The sequence below is a fragment of the Microtus ochrogaster genome, unplaced genomic scaffold, assembly GCF_000317375.1.
Source record: "Microtus ochrogaster isolate Prairie Vole_2 unplaced genomic scaffold, MicOch1.0 UNK1, whole genome shotgun sequence".
Lineage (NCBI taxonomy): Eukaryota > Metazoa > Chordata > Mammalia > Rodentia > Cricetidae > Microtus > Microtus ochrogaster.
Window position 1 is genome coordinate 22,712,193 of NW_004949099.1, and position 12,266 is coordinate 22,724,458.

Here is a 12,266-nt window from a genome sequence, read left to right on the forward strand (position 1 = left end):
AGGCTCTTTACCTGTAAAGCCATCTCGATATCCAGTCTCCTGGAATTATAGCCACGGGTACTGCAACCCCTAGATCACTACTATCAAATGAATTATTTGTCATTTGAAAGACTTGGTTTACTTATTTTTCTTTATGAGTATATGGATCATCCTTTGCAAGAGTCCTAAGTGCTGTACCCAATGAGCTATCTCTCTGGCCCCAAGTTATAGATATTTTAAAAATGTCAGCAACTTTAATTTCTACTATGGTGAATACCGGTAAGCTGTAATTTAATGACACTTATTCTGGTACTCAGGTTTTTAGAGTGGAAATGGGGCCTGAACCCCGAAATGTCTAGAACACCCGCAGCTTCAGGTGGCGTCCTCCCCGCCAGCCACTGCATCCTCTTTAATTCACAGTTCTGTTCACAGGCAGCACTAGTGATTTTCTCTGCACGTGTTCACGGCCTTGTGAAGAAGCAGATTTGGGTTCTGGGGGCCTGAGGTGGGGCTGTATTTCTTTTTTGGGGGGGCTGTATTTCTAACAAGTTTCCGGACACCTACTGGGCTGGAACCCACATTTTGAGAACTGAACCTCTAGACTTTGGTCTAGATGCTAAAATTAATGCTTGTATCTGTTCCAGGCGAGCAATGAGAGGCTCTCCACAGTTAGGTAAGGAGGAAAAATGGTATCACGACTGAAGAGCAAGTGGGGGCCATATGCTGAGTTACTGACAGGAGACATTAAACTTAGTTAGGCCTCTATAAGAAACTAGAATTTTCCACAAATCTCAAAGCACATGCCGGGTAGTTGAATGGTGGAAATTTCAGATGTCCAATGTCAAAAAGCAATCTAAGACAAGACAACAAAGTCTGCACAGAGGCTGTGAATGTGGCTCAGCTCCTGAGCACCTGCCTTGAATGTGTAAGGTTCTGGGTTCGTTCCCCAGTACCCTAAAAACAAAACAACATCCTAGGGGGTGGTTGGTGGGGGATTTCTCAATATGCCATGTAAGAATTTTTTTTTGTTTTTTTTTTTTTTCAGTGAGGTGGAAAATGTATTTAAAACCAAACTATAACTGCTTCTGCTATCTAAATTGGGACATGATATAATTTACATCAGTGGAAAAATGAATATCTTTCTGCTTACAGAATGGAAGAAAGACCAGGTGGTTCTGCTTCCAGGGAAGGGGCTGCATACCCAGATGTTTCCAGGCCTCCACGGGTCTTGAACCAACCAGATAGGCTGGTGGGTTCTACTGAGAAGATTATCATCTTCCTCTGCCACCAGGAAAGCCACTCAGCTTTCCTCGATGGTGGCCATGTTTGGTTGAGGACTTTCTGTTGTTGAGTCTTCCAGTTGTGGTGTGTGTGGTGTGTGTGTGCCAGAGGGTAACATTGGGTACCATCTACCTTGTTTATTTGACCTAGTCTCTCGCGAAATCTTGGACTCACCCATGATGCTAAGCTGGCTGGCCAGCAGTCCCCCAGGGACCTTCCTGTCTCTCCCCCGCCAGTACTCTTCTCCACCTGGCTTTTAAACTTGGGTTCTGGAGTTTAAACTCAAGTCTTCATGTCTGCATGGCAAACAAGTTACAGACTGAGGCATCTTTTCTGTCTCAGAGCATCTGGGTTTTATTTATTTTTTTGTTGTTGTTGTTTTGTTTTGTTTTTGAGGAACCTGAAACCAAGATTATGCATGAACTGTAGTTATTTATTCAGTGTTAAAAATGCATTTATTTGTAGCCGGGCGATGGTGGCGCACGCCTTTAATCCCAGCACTCGGGAGGCAGAGGCAGGCGGATCTCTGTGAGTTCGAGACCAGCCTGGTCTACAAGAGCTAGTTCCAGGACAGGAACCAAAAGCCAGAGAAACCCTGTCTCGAAAAACAAAAAAAAAAAAAAAAAAAAAATGCATTTATTTGTTTGTTTGTTTTAAGATAGAATTTCACTGTGTAGATTGGCTTGAACTGAAACTTATTATGCAAACCAGGCTGGACTAAATATCCAACAGAGAGTGGTCTTCCTCTTCCACCTGAGTGCTAGGATTAAAGGCATGTGCCAACAAACCTGCATAATGTTTTTTTGTTTGTTTGTTTGTTTGTTTTGCTTTTGGAGACAGGGTATTGCCTTGTAGTGATACCGTGTGACAGCGCATGAACTGGCCACATAACTACTCCATACAGTTAAGGGGAAAGGGTTTTGTTTTGTCTTGTCTTGTTATTTTGTTTTTTGTTTTGGAAGATAAGAGAGTGAAAGCAACCAAAGGCATCCGGAAGAGTCAGAGCAGAAAGAGAAAGTGGTAGAGTGAGCACGGTCAGCTGACTGGACCTGTCCATGAAAGACCAGGAGCAGAGAGGGGTGGAGGAGGGAGGCAGAGAAAGGACGACAAAGAGAAATTAGTAAAAAGAAAAAAATATCTAAAGTAGCAGGGGTAGAAGGAGAATGAACAGGTGGGGGAAGGAAGCCCCAAGCTGGAGAACTAAGCTGTGGAGGAAGTGAGAAGGGCTGAGAAGAACCAAGATGCCCGCATGGGCTTTGAAATAAGTAATAGTTTCTGTGATCCTGAGGGAACCTGGAGGCCAGCATGTGCTTTGCTATGCTGGTAGGTTCCACAGGCAGCCATTTGTTTCCTCTGCCAATGATAAGGAAAACCACTCCTTTTGGTGGATGGAACAAGCTTCGCAAGTTCCTGAGGAATTAAGTACCAGAATTTGGAGAAATGGAGTTTCGTTCGGACCTGACACCTGAAACTCACAATCCTCTTGCCTCTGCACCCTGAGCGTACAGATATGCACCACTGTGTGTAACGAGCAGATTGTTTTTAATGTAAGAAATCACATTTTCTCTCCCTGCTTCGTTCCCTTTCCTCTCTGAGTGTGCGTGCATATGAGCATGTGCACACACTGGGCCCTTCCTTTAGCCAAGCAGGGAGTGTTCTCCAAGGTAGACCATCCCGGAAGACAGCAGGAGTGGGAAGAGCTTTGCGGGCTTACATAAGGGTATTTGAGTATTTCTGTGGGAAAGAATACACACGAACTAAGAGGAACCTTGGAAAACAGAAATAGGAAAAGAAAAACAGGAGTACAAGAGAGAGGGAGACACACACAGAGAGAAAGAGGTGGAGGGGGGCTTGAAAGGAGCCTGAAGAGGAGCGTAAGTGAACTGTCTCTGTTGAAGGCAGCCGGTGGCATGTGCCAGCACAGCCTGGGCTAGAGAAGCGGCGGCACTGTGCCTTGGCCAGGTGAGGAGGCATTGGGAGGGGTTGGGTTGAGGGTGGAAGAAAACGTGGCTGCTTTCTACCTCCTTGGTGTGTGGGAGCAGAGCTGACAGAGGTTAGCATTTTCCTGAGGCAAGACGCTGGAGACAACAGGATGAGGACAAGGCTGGGCCTGTGGGCTGAAAGAACACAGCGTTCAGGAACTATCAGAAAGAAAAAAAAAAATCCCCAAACCTGGACTTGCCTGAGGAGGTGTTAGGAACCTTCAGCCCTAGTTTATGTTCTAGAGAGCAGGCAGGGTCCCAGCAGGTACCTTGGCTAAAGGTAAGCTGTTTAGGGTATGACCCTGGCATCCAGGGTCACCTTGCTACCACCTGGGTCCTTTCATAGCTCTGAACCACAGCGTCACTTCAAAACAGGCAGTGATAATACTCAAGTTTCTCTTCAGACTGTAGAAAATCGTTCATCTTTTATTAGAATGTGTAACTATCACATTGGCTCTGGCGCCATCTTTGCTGATGAGCCCCTGCTAGGCACTGCATTTCAGAAATGCTTCCTGAAAAGAGAAGGGACCCCATCTCAAAAAATAAAACACGCACACACACGCACACATGCACGCACGCACGCACACACACACACACAGAGAGATTAAAAATGAGCATTTAAGCTATAACAGAAACGAATCTGTAAATGTATCGGAACCACTTCCAAAATGGAACATTGCTGTCCATATTACACAGATAAGAAGATGGGGAGTAGGGGCTGGGGTTTCTTAGCAACTGGCAGAGCCAGGTGTGAATGATCCTGAATATTATGTTGTTAACTACATTGTAGTATGGGTTGTTTTATTCTTTGTTGGGGTATCTGGCATAATTTTTTACATTATTTATTCATGTATGTATGTATGTATGTATGTATGTATGTATGTGTGGATGGATGGATGGATGGATGGATGGATGGATGGATGGATGGATGGGTGTTGGCCTACATGTATATCTGAGAGCTATGTGCATGCAATGCCAACAGAGGCCAGAAGAGAGCATCTGCTGGCCTGGAACTGGAGTTACCGATGGTTGGGAGCTGCCTTCTAGATTCTAGGACCTGAACCTGTTGCACAGATAATAAAAACCCAGAGACAGATAATGGGGTTCAAGCTGAAGATCAGAAAAGCAAAGCAGCCAACCACTAGAAAGACCAAATCTTCAGATCAAAAAGGCGAGATCCTGTCTCCACGAATCCTCAGACTCCACACTCCACTCAGTTCCTGTCTCTTCCCCCTTTATCTTCCTCTCTCCTCCCATATCGCTCCTGGCTCCACTTTGCTAGTGCTGGGATTAAAGGTGTGAACCATGACACCTGGATCTGTTTCTGGATTGATCTTTTGGTAGCCCAGGGTAGCCTTGAACTCACAGAGATATGCCTCTGTCTCCCAAGTCCTGGGATTAAAGATGTGTGCCACTACTCCCTGGCCTGTATGTCTGACTAGTGGGGCTGCTTTGCCCTCTGATCTTCAGGCAAACTTTATTTATTAAAACACAAATTATATACCACTATATGAACCCAGATCCTCTGCAGAGTAACCAGTACCCTTAACTGCTGAGCCATCTCTTCAACCAACATAAACTTTTTTTTTCTTAAGACCTAAATCACACTGTGCAGTGGTAGTGCATGCCTTTAATCCCAGCACTCGGGAGGCAGAAAGAGGCAAATCTCTGTGAATTTGAGGCCAGCTTGGTCTACAGAGAGAGTTCCAGGACAGGCTCCAAAGTTACAGAGAAACCATGTATCAGAATAGCTAGGGTGGAGGTGAGGGGGAGGGGGAGGGGGAGAGAGACCTAAATTAGAATCATGCCTCGTACTTTAAAATAAAATTTGTGAGTTTGTCAAGGTATGGCTCTGTGCACTTGAGTGAGCGCAGGAGCCTGAAGAGTCGGGAGGGCCTCAGATCCCATGGTGCTGGATTTACAGGAGGTTATGAGCCACCTGACATGAGTTCTGGAAAGTGAACTTTGGCTTTCTGTAAGAACAACACACAGTCTTAACTGCTGAGCCATCTCTCCAGTCCCCTCACATTGCTTTTGAAGCCTTTTTGAGATATTACTGACATTCATCAAATGACATCTAGCCATGAGTGACAGCACGTTAGTAATTCCAGAGCTTGGTAGGCTGAGACAGGAGGATTTCTAGGAGCTTGAAGGTAGCCTGATCTAGTAGGGAGTTTAAGGACAATCCTGACTGTATAAGATGACATTATCTCAAACATTAAAAAAAAAGATAAACATTTCATCCACCTGTATACTTCAAATATACTGTCTTTAAAAATAAATGGGGCCAGGTGGTGGTGGCGTATGCCTTTAATCCCAGCACTTCGGAGGCAGAGGCAGGCGGATCTCTGTGAGTTCGAGACCAGCCTGGTCTACAAGAGCTAGTTCCAGGACAGGCTCCAAAACCACAGAGAAACCCTGTCTCGAAAAACAAACAAACAAACAAACAAACAAATAAATAAATAAATAAAATAAAAACAAATGGTGGTTGAGACAGGATCTCAAGTTCCAAGTCATTCTTGTGTGTAGTTTAGTGGCACAGTGCTCAGTCAGCATATGTGAGGACCTGAGCTCCATAAATAGCCACCGGAGGTGGGAGTCGGGTGCAGATAATATTGCTACTTACATCTGGGGCATTTTATAAAAACATCAAATATATGCTTCAGAAAGTGGAAAGCAGAGGCTAAGGCCAAGTTCTCTTCTGGTGACTTTACAGGCTCCAAGGCAGCCGAGACTGGTTCCTTCAGGTCTTTGCTGTGTAGATTTTCCTTTTTGGGTACAATGGCACCCAGCAGTCGTGCTTGGTTAATAAAGAGCTGGGCAAGAGAAAAGGGAAGCAGGCAGCTGCAGTTTGTTCAACCATAGCCACATCTCTTCGCTCTAACCCCAGAGACCGGCGTCTTCCTCCACTGCCCCCTCAGATACAGGATGAAATCATCTCTAACACGCAACAGCTGTGCTGTTTCTAAACCAGGGCTTCTCTGAGGCTTCAATACAAAGGAGGAGGTGACCCTGTGTCTTGAGTGTGACGATAAAAGTCTATAAGGGTTATCTGTATTAATGCTGCCCTTCCAGGGCTCAGAAGGTCGGGAGCAAAGACAACCATGTTTTTTTTTTCCTTTAGAAACTCTGTCCCATCCTTGACACCAGGTGGGACTTGGGTGCAGATACAAGACCTGGTGCAGATCAGCTCTAGTAATAGTCCTGAAATTAAATAAATAATATATATATCGTTTTGAGACAAGGTCAAACTGTTGTAGCCCAGGCTAAGGCTAATCTGGAAGTTCTAGTTTCCAAACCAAGTGGTAGGATTCCAGGCATGTATCACCATACATGGCTAAAAGGTATGTGTGTGTGTGTCTGTCTGTCTGTCTGTGTGTAGACATTCTGAGACAGGATTTCACTATATAGAACAGGGTGACCTGGAACTCATTATATGGTGTGTGTGTGTGTATGTTTATAATTATATATGTGTGTGTGTATATATATAACAATATATAATTACATATAACATAATTTTTAAATGTGTATGAGTGTTTTGCCTGCACCTATGTATATGCACCATGTGCATGCCTTGTACCATGGATGTCAGAAGAGGGCATCAGAATGCCTGGAACTGAAGTTATGGATGACTAAGCTGCATTGTGGGTGCTAGGAACCAAACCTGGGTCCTTTTCAAGAGTTAACAGGTGTTCTTAACCACTGAGCCATCTCTCTAGTCCCTTAACTTAATATTCTCAAAGATATGACCTCGTGTTGTCCAGGCTGACATTAAACTCCATATATAGCTGAGGATAACCTCTCATCCTCCTGCCTCCTTGTCTTGACTGTTGGAATTATAAGCATTTACCACCACTGTCCGCTTATGTGGTGATACTGATGGAATTCAGGATGTCACACATACTAGACATGGATTCTGCCAACTGAGCTACATCACCAACCCTATGTTTTTAAAAACACACTAAGACAGACTTTTTTACAAAAGGGAGTGGAAATATTAAGGACACTGTAATTTTTTCCCTTTTGTGATAGATTTTCACTTTGTAGCCCAGGCTTGCTTTGAACTCAAGTCAATCCTGTCTCATTCTTTCAAGTGTAGTGATTCTAAACACAAGTACCCACACTGTTCCTTGTTATCCTCCAACTAAGGATAAATGTCTTCTCAGACTCCATGACAGTGCAGGGAGTCTAACAGGAAGTGTATGTGCCTTGGGCGGAGGAAACACTGCCTTGGATGTGCTGAGGCTGCCATGGGCCCCTGCTGTGTCTTAACAAATTCTCTCTAACTTGAAGCTTTCTGTCTTTATATCCCTCCTTAAATTGCACCTTGAACAGCCGGCTGCCTATTCTAGGCATCTTACCAGCTGGACATGAGGTCCCAGGAGAAACAGTCAGAAGGGACTGGGGAGGCTTCTCTGGTAGCTGAATGGCATTTGGAAACCATTTTCTGCAGGAATGACAGGGAAAGAGTCCCCAGAGGCCAGGGCCTCCTGGCTGAGTTTTACCAGGATGAGCAAAAGGAAGTTTCACCTAAACAACGGAAGTGGACAGCTCTGGGCTTGGTCAGCTGACTATGGTGAAAGTAGTGATGGCCTCTGGGCTTAGTCAGCTGCCTGTGGGAGCTGTGCTCAAGCTGGATTGAGGGTCAGGTGTCAAAGGTGTGGATAAGCTGACTCCTGGTGGAGAAAACAGATGTCAGGTTCAGAGGGAGGCTGGGAAAGACAGACAGGACTCATGGTCTGTGCAGTGTTATAATAGAGTCCTCCCTCACTCTCTTTCTCCCTTTCTCCCTCCCTCTCTCCCTCCCTTCCTCCCTTCCTTCCTTCCTTCCTTCCTTCCTTCCTTCCTTCCTTCCTTCCTGTTTTATTAAGTTGAGTTGCTGGAGATCTGAGAAGAGTATTTGTTTAAATGTGTGTGTGTGTGTGCGTGTATGTGTGTTTGTGTGTGTGTGTGTTGGGGGGGATGTTTATTAAGCTACTAGATTATATCACCTTTTCTGTGGTGCTAGAGATGGAGGCCACCCCAGCCTGTGTACTGTGTACACCCTTTGTAAAGCTCATTCCTAGATCCTGGATTACCCCTGGAAATCTTTTTGGACCTCTGGCCTCTAAGCATATCATTCAGAACCATCTGCGACCTTGATCTCTTGTCAGAACTCTGTTTTTGGTTATAAGGGTCAAGACACCTCTGAACTTGGCAAAAGCAAGAAGGGGATTTGGTACCCCTGGGGAACTCACAGGGTTGCAGATGACACATATGGCCCACGGGTGGACCCTGCTGTCCAGTCTCTCTAGACTTCTGGCTTTCAGCTTGGTTTTGCCATGTGTCCCTGTGTTCCTTTCTGGAATCTGACATCAAGCATCCCCCAGCCACTGGAAAGATAAAATGTATGGCTCTCAGCATCTGTCTATCCATGCCAGGCAAGGATGACACCTGACTAGATGTCCACCTATGCTGGATGGGGGACAGAGCCATGATTGACTCTCCAGAGAAGGAGGTCCCAATGAAGAGTTCCTATTACTAAATGTCAGTTTTAGTTCAAGCATGGCACATGCACTACCTTTGCAAATTGTGATAACAATGATGAGAGATGGTTTGTGTTATCACTGGATGATGAGCGTTGGAGGCCCAGAAATGTTAATTTACTTTCCCATGACCGTACCATCAGACAGACTTAGGGCAGGCTGTTTATCTGGGCCTACTCTTTGAGTTCCTTCCCATCTCTGACAATTAACATAGAAAATGGGGAAGTTGGTGAAGGGTTTAGACAGAGTGGGACTGGGCTCTTTACACATCAAGGGTAAAGGCAAGGCACAAATTCTGAGGCTGGCCACGAAGAATACTGGTTAAGATGAGGGACCAGAAACTGAGACTTACCTTACCTTTGCCACCTGACAGGTGTCTTACGGATGTGGCTCCAAACTGGAACAAGTCAGTATCCTCAGAAGATGTCCAGTTGTGGGGAACCCAGCCAGCTCTCTGACCTTGATTTCCTTCCCTCCTCCTTGGTTCTGTTGTTACTGTAGTTTGGATATAAAATAGACTCTAAGTCCTGCCAACCTACTCCCTTCCAAAACTCAGGAACATTTCAGAAGAGAGAGGAGAAACAATGTAGGAGCTGGGGCATGGGGAGGAGTGCCATTAAATGTCTTCTGGGGACTGGATATGGCTGCTGCACTCTGAAATTCACTGCAGCTCAGGTTATATCCCCAAGACCCATACAAAGGCAAACCGACAAGATACATCAGTCAGCAGTCAGTATCCCAGCAGGCAGCACTGATTGGGCTCAGTGGATGACAAACCAAAAATAAACAAAAGCACACAAAGGACATGAAGGTGGGAAGGGGGATATGTTGGGAGAGTAATGGAGAATCATAGAGCTGGGAGTTAATAAGATCAGTATATATTGTTTATATGAATGACATTGTCATCTTGTCTTCCCCTTTCCAGAAGCTCAGGACTGAACCCAGGGCCTTGGGCTTGCTAGGCAAGCACTCTACCACTGAGCTAAATCCCCGACCCTGAATGACATTGTCAAAGAAAATAAAAGATATTCTGATGTGGGATGTCCTTTTGTATATGTGTCTCTTTTATTGGTTGATGAAAAAACTGTTTTGGCCAATGGCTTAGCAGAGTAAAGCCAGGTGGGAAATTTGAATAGAGATATTTAGAGATGCCATATAGCTACCAAAAAAGAAAGATGCTAGAACATTACCAGTAAGCCACAGTCTTGTGATGATACACAGATTAATAGGATGGGTTAATTTAAGATGTAGAAGCTAGCTAGGAATATGCCTGAGCCATTGGGCAAACAGTGTTATAATTAATATAGTTTTTGTGTGATTATTTGGATCTGGGCGGCTGGGAAATGAAAGCACAGTCTCCGTCTACAATATTCTAATAAAAAGGAAACTCAAATGTTTAAATTAACTCAAAACAAGAGAGGGGAGTGGGGGCGGGGAGAGAAAGGAGAGAGAGCTGAACCCTAGTAAGTAATGCATGCACCAACTCAACGCTCTCTATTCTTCACTATGGACGTGATATGATCAGCTGCTTCCAGTTTCTGCTGCCCTTTCTTTCCCTGCAATGATGGGCTGTAACCTGGAATTGTGAGCCAAATAAACCTCTTTCTTCTTAAGGAAAAACAATCAAACAAATGACCTCAAAGGCCTAGTCAGACCCCAGAAGGGATCACTATGGATGGGAGTTAGGATCATAAATGCACTAACTTGTGCAATGGATTAATCCATTAGGAGGTGGAATTTAGAGGTAGAAGTAGGCGCCTGCGGGCATGCCCTTAAAGGGGGTTACTGTCCCCGACCTTTTCCTGTGAGATGAGCACCTCTGTCCCATCATGCCCTGTCCACCATCCACTGTGATATTTGTCTTTCCCTCAGATCCAAAGTAATGGGCATGCTAGCCTTGAAGTGAACACCCTGTAAGAAAGAGCCAAACAATAACCTTTCACTCTTTTCTAGGATGTTTGCTTATAGCCATGAGAAATGGACACATCTGTTCTCCTCATGATCCTGCCAGTTTCCTACAGGTTTTGGGCCTTTTGTACTGGCAATCCCCTTCGGCAGGCTCTTTCTTTCTCCATTGGTGCAGAGTGCTTGCTTTCTCTTGCCAGTTTCCCACTCTCTCTACTTCTCAGAAGCCTTCCATGACTTATTTAGTGAATGCTGTTCACTCACTAACTCCTCCAAAGAACATCTCTTATAAAATAAAGGATAGTACTGTCTTAGTCAGTGTTCTATTGCTGTGAAGAGACACCATGACCTTGGCAGCTCTTAGAAAGAAAGCATTTAATTGGGGCTGGTTTACAGTTCCAGAGGTTTAGTTCATTGTTTTCATGCAGACCTGGGAGCTGAGAATTCTACATCTAGATCCAAAGGCAACAGGAAGAGAGAGACTCTGGGCCTGGCTTGAGCTTCAGAAATCCCAAAGCCCACCTCCAGTGATACACTTCCTTCCATAAGGCCACACCCACTCCAAGGTCACACCTCCTAATCCTTCTTAAGCAGTGCTACTACTCCCTAATGACCAAACATTCAAATGTATGAACCTATGGGGGCCATTCTTCTTTAAGGCACCACAAACGCTTTGGCCAGTTAGAGACCATTTCTGACTGGTGCTTGGTATGTAGTCAACAAGTACTGAAAGGCTTTCCTCGGGCTTTGATATCCCCAGTCATCCATGTCAGGCATGTAGGTATCAGATCTCATGGCTGGGCTGGGCATGGCACACACCTTTAATCTCAACACTTGGGAGGTAGAGACAGTAGGTCTCTGTGAGTCCTAGGCTAGTGTGGGCTGCAGAGAACCTCTCTGGGGGAAAAAAGATTGAAACAACATATTCCAACTGTAAGAGCCTTTGACATGTAGCACCCGGGTCAAGAGGGAATGCTGTCAGTGGACTGAATTTAGTTAAGTCACAGAGGGTGTTACACTTCCCCAAAGCTTGGGAAAGAAAAGGCTAGCTGGGTCCATCTGGTTTGCTAACAGGTGGACTCAACAACAAAGAGGAGGATTTAATTTTAAAAGCATCCCTGTTGGAAAATTTAAAAAAAAAAATAGAAAAAGAAATAAAGAAAGAAAAATCTCTCACACTCCCTCCCCAAAGAAGGCTGTCACTTGGTTTCTCTCTCTGGCTCTGTCATATGCTTCTGTCCCTTGTTCAGAAGCATGGCTGGTATTCTGAGCTTGCTGCCACGAGAACTGAGAACAGCTTCTCTGCCTGGCATTTGGCAGGAGGGAGATGGCAGCATTGCTCTCAGGCCAGAGCCTTTGACTGCAAATCTCTCTTCAGAGGCTCAAATCGGAACTCCAGAGGCCCAGAGTAAGACAGAGGCCAGTGTATTGCAAAGGGCCAGGCTTTCCGAGGCCGTGGCTGGAGCAGGCTATTAGATCTGCTCTGTGTGAGCATCTGTCATTTCTTGCCTGCCTGATTTACTATGGAGCTGAACTGAGTTCAAATTGTATCTGTATCTCTTAAAAACTGCAGGCTTGAGAAAATCACAATGTT